The sequence below is a fragment of the Anas platyrhynchos genome, chromosome 1 (assembly GCF_047663525.1).
Source record: "Anas platyrhynchos isolate ZD024472 breed Pekin duck chromosome 1, IASCAAS_PekinDuck_T2T, whole genome shotgun sequence".
In the NCBI taxonomy this organism is placed as follows: Eukaryota; Metazoa; Chordata; class Aves; order Anseriformes; family Anatidae; genus Anas; species Anas platyrhynchos.
In genome coordinates, this window is record NC_092587.1 from 87131017 (window position 1) to 87143766 (window position 12750).

The 12750-nt window shown below is 39.9% G+C and overlaps 1 protein-coding gene across 43 annotated transcripts in view; it reads left to right on the top strand.

Moving 5' to 3' along the window:
• ZBTB20 (zinc finger and BTB domain containing 20) overlaps positions 1-12750 on the top strand; it is a 522330-nt gene that overhangs the window by 124556 nt on the left and 385024 nt on the right. For 2 of the 43 annotated variants that reach the window (XM_038182050.2, XM_021273004.4), the window contains exon 1: positions 7043-7151. The exons of 37 other annotated variants lie outside the window; for them this stretch is intronic. The gene's annotated coding sequence lies outside the window, so the exon portion shown is untranslated. 4 more of the 43 variants (XM_021273009.4, XM_021273008.4, XM_021273007.4 and 1 more) reach the window with 4 other exon arrangements.

Sequence of the window (12750 nt, forward strand, 5' to 3'; positions counted from 1 at the left end):
CTTCTGGAAAGTAATCTGATGTTTCTCATTCTGGTATCGTTCGTTAAATAATCACAACTTGTGTAAGAAGACCTAGTTAATGAGAAATCCTAAGTCAGGTTGTAGCATTTCTGGGGCAGGATGTATAATCAATATTCTTTTAAAATTACAGTAGCTTTTACCTTACAGTGGAGTTGATGGTACACTTTGTGGCCTGGCTGGCACCAGTAAAGACGATGGTTAATCCAGTTTTTTATTTTACTGAAGCCACTGCAGAGAAGGATACGTTCTCCTTTCAGACTCTACTAAGCTTAGCTGAGGTTCACTGCCTTGATATAATTTGAAGGCAAAAGAGGGTAACTTCACCCTAAGATTGTTGCCAAAATACCGACTCCTGGCTTGTTCCACAATTTTTAGGATCCTTGCCTAGAGTTTGCAGTCTTTTGCATCACTTTGTCATTAAGCTTCATCAAACTGTGTACTTAGCTGAACATATCTACATCTTGAATTAATAGGCAATTTCTTTAGAGAGCTTCATTCTTTTCTAGATGGGAGATGTTTCTGTTGTCATCATCTCTTTACCACAGCGTCATGTTTATTTGCCACATAATGGGATGCATTGGCTATTGTCAGTATGATTCCTATATTGTCTTGTCAATAGGCACTTCATACTTCCACATCTTTCAAACTGGAGATGCATTAGGGAGAATTAAAAGCTTGTCTGTATGTATGTCACCTGCAGATGCTATATCATCTCAGGCACAGAGAAGGAAAGATCACACCCTGCACTTAACATGGAGAAACATGAAGTAACTTGTGTTACTGTCTCAAGATCTTGGAACCAAGCATACGAATAAAGTTGAAGCGGTAGTAAATAAAATGTCTTCTTGGAACTTCATTACTCTGTATGCTTTCTGAAGTCTATGGAGACAAAACAGATAAGAAGCTTTAATGCCATTGATGTGTTTTTTCTTTTTTCTTTGCTGAAAGAATTGTTTTACCAACTCAAGAAGAAAGTATCTTAAGAAAAGCTGACAAATGAGCCTGTGTTGAACATTTCCATAGAATTTGTAGTCTTATATTCCCCAGTCTCTTGTCTTTACTAAAATTGCCCATTACTTATCTGATGGAAAATAAACCTACATCCCAGTTCATGAACTAGGCTTCCAGTCAAGCACCTCATGCTCTCACTGTTGAGGCACAGTTCTGACAGCGGATAAGCCACAACTCTGCCACATTGGCTCTTTTCTGCTGGGGAATTTTTAACAGCCAAGAGATTGATTGGGTTGTTTAATGATGTTTCCACCACAGCCCCTGTAATATTCAAGACAACATGATATTCTCCATTGGAGAAGCTCTGTTTTTTTTTGAGATTCTGCATCCTTCATTACTAGGAGATTCTGGGTCAAAATATATATCCCAGATAACACTGTAAAGTGAGATAGCATATAAAAGATTGGTAGACAGAGCTGGCATTTCTGCCTGGTGGTTGTACAAGTGTTAGCAGTACACTGAATGGCAAAAGAATGGTAATGACCAATTCCAGTTCAGGTTGAAGTGAGAACATCAAACCACTTAACGCTGGACTAGACACCTCCAGGCTCTACAAAGTTTAGCTAGCACCTAACACATGGCAATACCATCCACAATAATTACATGCTACCAACAACTGTCTTGATGATCAGTTAGGCACAGAGCAGTTGCTTTGCCCAGGGAAATTTAGATTAGATGCAAAATTGAATTTTTCATAAGGCCTTGTTTTTACCTAGCTATGAATGTTTCCTTAGCACAAGTGAAAACTTTACACATTTTAGCTCAAACTGTACTCTACTAAGCCTCCCACATTTATACCCATCTTCTTGGCAGTCATCCCAAAATATGTTTGGGTTGAGGCATTACACATTACATTTGGTGAAGCTTTAGCATTCCCTGTTGCTCACATCAATCCTTATTTCTGTTTGCTCTTGTAATTTACAGTTAATGAAAATTCTAAGTTTACCTTTGTTTTTGTTGGCGTCTGTACAAGAGAACCCTTTAGCCTTTTCAGCCTCCCATCCAAATGGAAAGCTGAATCCAAAAGGGAAGGTAAAGTCTATCTGAGCAGTTTTTCTTTAGACAGAAGCCCTTAGCATGCATGTCAGCATTACAACATTTTTGAACAAACAGTGAGAGAGCCTTGCTCAAGACTTGACCTGTGCTTGCTCTTGTGAGCAGCCTTGTAAGTAGCAGAGAGAAACTAGACTAGTAGTTGATCATAACATTGGAGAGCCAGATCCTAATGACCTTAATCAGTTCCTGCTCTCTCCCAAGTCAGGCAAGCTACTGCCTGAAATTAACAGGAATTTGCCGGATTGTCAACATGGGAACATGGCTAAGAAACCCATACAGATGACCTTAACAGAGGGTAGGCAATATTGACAAAACAAACTGTTCTGGAGTTATTGTAGAAAACTAACAAGCCTGTTAGAAATAATTTGTCTAAATTTGTCAGATTTTCAGGAAATACTTTTTCTGTCTACCTATGGTACCACCTATGCATTAAGCTGTGTACTCACAGTATTAGGGTGGTAAGCAGTGGGCTGTAATCGTATGGTATGTATCTAATCTCTATACACACACAAAATCAGATAATTGTGTTATATTATGCCTGTAAATACACTTATTTAACATACAGGCTTGAGCAATAAAAATTCATATACAGCTATAGAATTATTTTAAAAGTAAGCTTTAAAATGCACCTTTTTCATTTATTATTTGTTCTCATTATGAGTTCTGAAACAGTACTGTTTACAATAAAACAAAATCTTTTCCGGGTGATAAATACTGACAAATTTAGGAAATTTTGTAAGCATGAGTTTTAAAGCATTTAAAAAAAACAAATAAACAAACTGATCTACACAAAGGCAAGCCCGACCAAGTCTTCCTTTATCTGCCTGCAGTGCTACGTATAAGCCATTTTTCTCATGCTATAAAAGTGTAGCTTTATCGGCAGGACCTCTGATTGCATTTTAAAACTTCATTTGCTGCTTTCTGGTTCTTCTTGTGTTGCCATTGCAGAGGCTGTGCTGCCTGACACGCTGGAGGACCAGGCATGGGAGAAAAGCACTGTTTGCACCTGTTTAAAATCTCCAGTGCTTTGTGTGGTTCCTGGGCAACAGGCAGGAATCCTGAAAAGCTAGGCTGCACTTGCTCAATTGTTGCTGGCAGCTGTGACTTTGAGAGAGCACATAGCAGCTCGTTAGCAGGTTGCTTGTGTTATGTGACATGCACTGAGCATGGCAAACTCTTAGCTGATCTCTCTTCCTTTGCTGCCTACGATCAAGGCTGGGTTGCCTGGGGTTGCAGACCTGGCCAAGGAAAGCATTATAGAGATGTAAGGTGAGTTTGTCATTGGTAAGGGGCAGGGAGGCGAGGCAAGTAGGAGTGAATCAATGTTTTCTGATTAGAAAAGGAGAACAGCAGCATAGGTTCTCTGCACCACTGAGTGCTAGTTTCTTCTAGCTGTCATGTTCTTTCAGTGTGAGTATGTCTGCAATGGTGCAACAGAAAAATGCAGGGGATAAGATGGATTGGAGAGTGAATGGGGGGTGTATGTGTGCATGCACGCATCATACGTGCATTGCAGTGTGGCAGTACAAGATGATTTCCAGGGATAATTTTAAATTTTATTATGAGCTTTAATTTCTGGGTCTTCTTTACTTTGAAGGATGGGAATCAAATCAATCTTTGCAACCTTGATCTTGGCCTACTTAGGCAGCATCTTAGCAGCCGATACAGTCAGACTGCGTGTCTGACTGGCAAATTGAGACCATTTCACTTTCATACCTACTCAGTTTGTGCCTATTGGCTCAAATTAAATATCTGCGTGCTCTTCTATAAGGGACTGAGTATGTTATAAATCCATTTAAACCAACAGAAAAGCTACAGCATTGCTGTGATCTTTTTAAATTTTCACCATGAGACAGGAACAGATCTGCCATTGTCGTGAGACTCTACTTTATACTGGTTAGCCCAGGAGGAGTGATCTATAGTCCAGTCTCTTCCTCATATTTGTGTCAGAGATCTCTTTTCTGCAGCTCTAGAAAATCTCCTTGAGGCACACAGTGCAAATGTTGACAGTAGAAGTCATTAACCTAAGATGAAGAAAAAACGAAAGGAAATTTGCCTACAAAGCAAATTAGATACGCTCCTGAAAGAAATCCATCAAGGGCTGTTTAACGCAAAGGTAGGAATAAAACCACTTGCTCAGAAAATCTGTAACCAGCAGTTTGCCAGCAACTGGAAAGGTTTAGTGGAGGGCAACAAGACATCTGATTTGCTCCATCCACAGATTCTTTCTGACATTAACTGCCTTGGCTAGTGTCAGGGTTGTGCTGTCCATATGGTCTGGAAGAAGAGGGTATGTGGACATGGTAGATTTTCAGTTGAGTAATGCTCCAGATGCATGGTCTGATGCCTGTGTATTGTTGTTGACTTCCTAAGCTGAATAAAACAAAGTACTCATCGTTAGGTACCAAGGGTACTTAACACATTATCACATTTACACGTGATAAAATGAATAGGAAACAGAGTATGCCATGAACTTGCACATTCAGCACATGAGTCCCTTAATTTATTTTGTGTCTTAAAGGAGGGGTTTTTATTTCCTCAACTAGGAAATGGGGATAATTGGGGATAATTGGTGTTTGTATCTCATATTGCTATATGAAAGCAGCATAATGTAAAATTACTTTTCATAGTCTTCTTGTGATATCTGCTGTCACTTTCCTTTTGGTCTTAAACTTGTGTTAACGTCTATTTCATCACAGAGGGCCTTCAGAATTCAGTAGCTGGCATTAGTTTGGCTATCCAATAATGGAATAAGCTGAAAATATGTATTTAGGTCTGTGCGCATTTTTAGTGTCTTTTGTCATGCAGACAGGAAACTAGACCACAGTAATGTTGCTAGCAACTTGCAAAATGACATCACTTTAGTCAGGATACAGTTTTCATTTGAGGACACTTGAATAAATATGGTATTGTTCTTTAGGAAAGTACTCGTGATCCCTTTGGTTGGCCTTGTTTAGGCAGCATCTTGATACCCCTCTTGATACCATCTCCTCACTGCAGTTAGAGAATTCTAGGCTGCCACCTCCTCTGCAGGTACAGGGAACACACAAATTTGACAAATGCCTCCTCAGTCCTGCTCCACCATTCTTAAAATTCACAAAAATGAGATCTGTAGGACTTCTGTTATTGTAGAACATGCTGTTAGCTCGTAATAACAACTGTGCTGCACAGCACACACTACGGGTTGGGTATTTATGAAATACATGATAATAGGTGTTGCATTTTTATGTAGTGATTCATTTTATGTAGACTGTATAACACCCACTCACAAATAAAATGCAATAGAAAAATGGGCATTCAAATGTTAAAGGTATGACTTAAAATCTCACAACCAAGGACAATGAAGTTGGGAAACTCATTCTGTTTTTAAATCAGACTGTTTTCTTAGGTATTTCAGCGCATGTAGTCAAAAGGACAGACCCCCACTAAGAGGATTACGTGAGCTGCTATTTGTAGATACAGTAAGATAGTTGGATATAGTATCATCAAATCTTAGTAGAGATATGTTTGACAAGAGTCTCTTTTTAATTTCTTATTTGGGACCCCCATGGTTTAATTCATTCGGTAAATTACTCTCACCTCCTTAACATCCTCAGGTGCTGACAGCCTGCAAAATAAAACGTCCCCTGTCTCAGGATGGCACACTTGCTTTGTTACTATTTAGTATATCTGCATTCATCTGCCATGCCAGATCTTTCACCATTTCCTAATGAACAGAATTGCAGCAGGAAGCTGTGCTTGTGTGGGAGCTTTGCCATGCGAGAACAGCACGGATTATTCAGAAATATCAGCAAGTCTCCTTTCCTGTATCCTCTCTGGTCAGAATTCAGAACTACTAAACACACCCTGAACAAGTTAGGGTAACGGCAGGTAACTGAGGTGGATGCAGTATCAGCTCAGGAGAACCTGAAGGGTTTTAGTGACTTTGACTTGGATCACACCTGAACATGTTTTTAGAGGGAGGAGATAAAAGTCCTTCTGTATGGAGGTGGGCAGAACCTGTCCTTTCACTCTGGAGTCAGCCATTTTGTTTTTGGCCTTGTTTTGGCTGCAGCTTCCACACGTCCAGAGAGGGGAATGCAAAGGCTCTTCAGAGGCTACTGTTCATTCTATTCTATAGTTCAACCATCCGAGCAGGTAGTTGGTGACACCTTTTGTCATACTTGTGGTCCTTAAGATTAGTCAGAGCCTAGTAAAAGTCCACTTGAGCACTTGCTAGCCATCTTTGACTCCTGCCTTTTGGGGTGGCTTGTTAATATATTTCAAGTGGAAGAAGAGGAAAAGCAGAGGGGCCAAAGAAAGAGGTATGCAAAAACATTTAATAAAGCTACATTGACAGATGTATAACATGTATAACAAAGGCAGGTAGAAGGTGAACTTTCCTTCTGAAGTGCAGAGCCCTCCCTTCCCAAGCTCCCAAGTTGCCAGCCTGTTTTACCACTGAACTTCCTCGTCAGCTTTCCAGAGCATGTACAACACTAGATAGTGTTATTATTCCACTCTTCAGTGTGTGTAGTTACAGGTTGTCTATTTTGCCTTGTCACTGAGGGTCAAGTCTTCCAGAGTCCATCAAACATGCCTGACTGCACTACCATGGCTTTAAAAGAGAACGTAGTCGAAGCAAACATTGGGGCACTCAAATTTTTCTTCTGTTACAAGAATGATGCAATGATAATGCCCAGGGTAAATTTCCTGGTGTTTGCTATGTTTATGTTCTGCACGTTGTTACCCTGTTATCTACACAGAAACTTCACAGCAAGAAGTTCTGCTAAAAAAATCAGACACTTAGAAAACAGCTTTGCATGGGATAATTTTCTTGTTCCTCCACTTTTGGCTTCAGACTTATTATTTTTTTTAATCCACTTTTTGGTGTCAGCTCAACTAAATTGACAATTATCCCAGAAAGGGTGAGGCTAATTGTCCTAATTAATACAAGAGGGCCCAGGTGGGGATTGTTGGAGCTCGAGACCAGTCAGGTGGTATGGGCAAAAAGCCCTCCAACGGTTGAGACCTGCTATCATAATGGAGAAGCTGGTGATACTGAAGCCTGTAATGCTCTTGTGGTATGGTTTTATGTCTTTGATTTCTGCTTGGGTTGTTGCATAATGTATGTTTAAGCTGTGGGTTTACATTTATTACAGATGTGTGAGGGAGAGGGGTTACGATAAAGAAAAAGCTTTCTTTCAAAGGAAAAAAAAAAACATGTTAGTTTAGCGTTGTAGTGCTTGTTGATCTTGAAATAGTCAGCAGCATACTTTTGAACTGTGGAAGGATATACTGGGTTCACCTATCAGTTGGAGATGTGGGGAAGAGGTGAAAATTTACTTTAAAAGGAGAACGCAGAATTGTGTTGTGCTTCTCCTATGCTGTAGCTATAAAACAACGGCTTTGACGGTTCTTCACAAGGTATGTGAAGAGAAAATCTTTCTTTAACAGGAATTTGTTCACACAAATGGTTAATGCAGACTTGAAATTCTTTGAAGGTTTAGTTTTTGTGTAGGGGGAATGGCAGAATATTATACTTTTCTAACAAGCATATATCATTTCATTGTGATTTACGTTGCTCCTTGATCATCCTTCTCCATTCTTGAACTACCTTTATGTACGTAGCTGTCACTGAAGACTCCTGTTTGCTCCCTTGCATCTGACAAAGATTCTGAACAGGGTAGAGTCTGGTTGTTGACTTTAAGAGTAGATTTTAGCCCAATTTACACAGATAAGAATTGGCGTGTTATCCTATCCCAAGTGTCTGTTCAGTGAAAAACATGCAATTCTCTGTTCCTCCTATTATTTTGTTTGCCAGCAACCTGGCAAACAAAGCTCTTTTCAAGTCCTGACCTGGCTGATGGCTATTTGAGGGCATAGAAAAGGGAGAAATAAATTGCAATTAGACTTGCTCAAAAACACTCAATACGTAAGAATTTAGAGTAATATTACGTCAGTTCATTATCGCATTCAAGGATCCTGTTGAACTAACCACTGCACCTTTTCTATAACTGTGGGGTAAAGGCCATGATCTTTGTATTTGTCCATGGGGAAAAAGATTTTTTCAATCTAGGCAATATGACTGTTAAAACACATAGGAATAGGTCAAGTAGTGTCTGCCATGTGGTCCTATAGCCACAAGAGTCCTTTTTTTTTTCCCTTCATGGTGATCTGGCTGTAGCATTGTTGTGTGTAACTTATGCTGATGCTAAAAGGAGTATGCCTTGTACACATCTTGCACATCAGTTGTACTGTCTTAAAAAAATATTTTTTTTTTTCTCTTTCTTTTCCCCCTTCCTTTGAAGTTTTAAGGCAGAACTTGCTGGTGACCCACTTTTGTTAACAGTTCTCTTAACTCACCCCTGTACTCGCTTATACTTTTTTTTTTTTTTTTCCCTCTTCCACCCACTGTCTGTCTAGCCTGGTTTAAAATTTTTATATATGTACTTTTAAAAAATTGATTAGTTGGAGAGCTGCCCGTTCTTCTGCACTGTATAATAAGGATTTAAAAACTGCACACTGAATTCTGTATAGTGTAATTAAAACTGACCCAGATTTGGACCTGAGAACACCAGGACTTAGCCAAACTTGCCATGAGCTGAGTTCTGATGGCAGATGGGAGCTAATGAGGACACACTACACTCCAGAATTTCCCAGCTGCTTGGCCCCTTTTTGTACAAACAAGGTTTGGAGTGAAGTCCCAATCCCAAGAGCATGTTCGAGCAAATGTACTGCACCCAGTGTTTTGGGAAACAAGGCAGTGCTGTCAGGCTGTTTCAGGAAAATGTTAAGGCATTCTTTCCAAAGGGCTTTTGCTGTGTATTCCAGTGTTCTGCATCTGCTATCTTCCAGCTTCCATCTTATCCTAGACTGCGTACATCTATGTGCTTCAGTCTGTGCCTGAATTTCCTCTCCTGAATTCAACTGGGGGGATTTCCACCTTAATTTAATGTCAAAATCCCAAAGAACTGGGTCTCACTTCAACCTGTGGTTCTCTTCAGTGGATTCAATGTCCTGGGACTGTTCAGGCAGATGTAATTGAATCAGTTTGAAGCAGCTGTAGCTGGCATCATGTGGTCTCAGATTGCTAGCACCTGCTTGGGTGGTTGTGTTCTTTTTTGGTGTGTGTGGTTTTTGTGTGCGTGTATGTTTGTTTGTTTGTTTTCCTCTCCCCATAACTCACTAGAGGGGAAGTAGTGCCAAAACCAGCATTGATCTTGCAGCTGATAAAGCATTCCTGGTCTATATCCCGTTTCCCTTCTAGCCTGTCCACCTCATTACTGGTGCCTGCAGTAATGTTGGTGGCAGTGAGCAGAAACAGGTTTGTGCTTCTCCTCCAACTGCCTCCCTCCCCTTCAAGCCAATGAATACCCTGCCAATACAGACTCTTCTTCATAAGCAGTAAGACTTAATCGTGCTCAGGTGTGCAGAGTGTCTGTGCACTCCTTAGAAAATTGGGCAGCCTGTGGCTTGCTGTATCAGATGCACACATCAAATTTATCTACTGCTTAGTCCAACAGTAACTGCTGGCACAGGGAAGTTACTGTTCATGTCTAACAAATGACCAAATAGTCCGGGGATGTGCTTTTCAATATTTCTGTTCCCTTCCTACAGTGTAGTGTCAGTAGGTTTTGGTTACTGTGTTGCTGCTACAATCTAAGTTTTAATAGGGTAAGATTTCAAAGGGGACTGTGAGTCACTTGGTTGCCTTCCTGTATCATGTGATTTATCATAAAGTTCAAATTAAACACGATGGTACACTTGGTCAAATACAGTAACAACACACAGTGGTGTGGTTTTCAATATGATATTGCAAGATGGCATATTGAAACATTAATTTTTGTAATATATCCCTCCACTGACTTCCCCTCACTTTGTGCATAAAGTTTATGTGCCTCTCTCTCCTTTTTTCTTAACTCCCTGCAGCCCTGCTTGAGCGGTAAGGGCTTTACCTGGATTCTTAATTCCAGCCGTTTTTGTCTTCCCTGTTCTTCCCACACCTCGATTCTTGCTCTCTTCCTTCTCTACTTCAGTTTCTGTTTCAAGACTGCAGTTCTGCACTTTGTCTTGAAAGGTGCTGCTCTACTGTGGGGTCCTGATAGTATGAGGAGAGTATTTCCTAATACAAGGGTGATTTTGAACTCTTATTTTGTTTCTTTGGCTGTAAATATTTGGGTAGGCTTCTGTATTGCAGAAAGTATTAGCCTATTCCAGTACCTCCTGCCTTTCTCTTTTTTCTCCCCCCACCTGTTGAGTGTTACCACTTATTCCTAGGGCTTGGATACATGGTCATTCCTGCCTTAAAAGCTGCTATTGTATGCAGTTAGAAGTCAAAAGCTGTTCTTTTCTCTCCTTTTAACCTGTATCTCTTATTTATATCAAATATAAATAGATGATGTGATTTCTGTGATATAAGCCAAGTCTTTCCTCCCTTGGAATGTTCCATAGCTGAAGCATCAATCTGCAGGTCCTTTTGTTTGGCAAGCTGGGGCATCGAAGGGTCTAGCAGCAACTTCTTTATGGTTAGATATACACTTCCCTTTCAGCAGAAGTGAAAAGCCAGTTGAAATGTATAGCATGAGTTGTTTCCACCCTTTCAGTAACTGTATTGCAGAGCAGGTGCTCTTTATTTCTACAGCGTGGAATACTACTGTTTTAGATGTAGTAAAATTTGCTTTCAGGTTGCTTGGTGTGCTGAGGTACAAGTCATATATAATGGTTCATCAGTGTCTATGAAAGTGATGCTGTTAAACAGTTTTAATAATTGTCTAACAGAGATGCAGAAGAAGATGAAAACCAGTATTCCAATCGACCTGGAATCACTCTGACAAAGCCAGTAAGGTCATGTCATCACTTGATTTTTCTCATGTGCTGTAGTGATCTGTAGTGGGGCTTGTTTCTTTTTCTGTTTGCACCTGTGCTCCCACTTCCTTACTCCCTTCTGGTTACTGTCTTAAAAAAAAAAAAAAGTCTACTAATAAAAACATCCGTTCATAGTGATAGCACTCACAGCTCTTTGTAGTCTGGAAATGCTGCAACTACAAATGCTATCTGCTGAACATGTCAGCCTGCAATTGTAAGAGGGGAAGTTAGTAATTTCCTAATTTAAGCATTAGTAAGGACAGTGGCCCTCAAGTTTTGGGAATATTGCTGTAAAGCATGTTTGCTATAAGCAGCAACACTTATTTATTCTCCATTATTTTATTCAGAGCATGGAGTATTTATCGCTTTCAGATGTTTTTGGTGCCCAGCGTTCTTGTTGAGATCAGTAGGAATATGGAAGGGAAACTGTTCTTGAGACCGCAGTGAATATAGCACCCGTGGATATCTAAATAAAGAGCAACAGCAAATCAGAAAAGTGTTGTTTGTATGCAAAAATACTTGCTATTGGAAGGGGGAGGGAAGGAGAGGACAAGCAAAGAGTAAGTATGCAAGTGTCTATCTTAGGATTTCTTGGTGTCTTTTGTAGCCAGCCAGAACAAGAAAGCATCTGCCACTCTTATGGTTGTCTTGAAAATATATATAGTTTTAGGTCAGTAGCTATTGCTAGCTGATATCTTATATTCCCAGAATGTTTTTTTCTTGTACTGAAGTTTACTTAGAAATGTAGGCGCTAAATAATTGTGAATTCTACACTAAGTACAAAAGGTACTAGAAAACCAACAGGCTTTATATGAGGTCTGTGTGGCAAAACTGAAGAGAAAAATAGAGAGTTTTTTTTGTTTTCATCCTGGTTATATGAGTTGTAAATTAAGTTGTGTGTATATAGTGCTAAACCATTTTTTTTTTTTTTAAATAACTTTAAGGTATCAGTTTAGAGACTGCACATCCTTTACTTGGATACAGTTGACTGATCAGTTTTATGCCATGCATGCTAGCTTTTTGTGCTTATGGAGTAAATCACCTTAAAAACTAAGATATATTAGTGAGTAGCACAGGAGTGTGACAGAAAGGACAACAAAGGAAGTTAATAAATTGATAATGAAGTGGGATTATAGAGGATTGAGCATGGATATTAGAACCATTTCAGACATACTTTTTAATCACTACGACTCTGCTCTGATTCTGTCTAGTGGGTTTCTAGTGGCACCACCCTGAAATGTATTGTTGAGTTTTTGGAAAAAGACCACTTGACTTTGTCGCTTATTGGCAAGCATGTCTGCATCCTTGATAGAGGCCGGGAGGTTAAATGGATGATAGAGACAAGATTCTTCTGTTAGCCATGCAGTTGGTCCCTCTGGAAGAGTCTTAAAATACATTGACAAAAATATTTTGAAAACTTGCAGTACCGCGTCTGATCTATGAACAAAGCCTTTATTTTGTGGGCTTGTCATTCCATCACTGAACTCATAAACGTATGAAATCAAGCAGTCGGTGACTGATTTAACACTGGAGTGAATATAAAAGGTAGCGTATCATGCTTCTAACTAACAAATGAAAGTGTGTAAGACAGTCAAACTAACACCAGGTACAGAGGAGGAAATGCTGAGAAAAGGGAATTGGCTCTTAATCTCAGGGAGTGCTGCTGAGAAGAAACCTAGGGCTGATTCTCTCAGGTCAACCAAGAGTTCCTTGACAGAAGAGTGAATTATGTTGTACCCAGCATGTAACTCTTGGGCGCTTCCCAAAGCTTCAGCCGCTTCTCCCGAAATACTGTGCTCGACAACTGGACAGAAG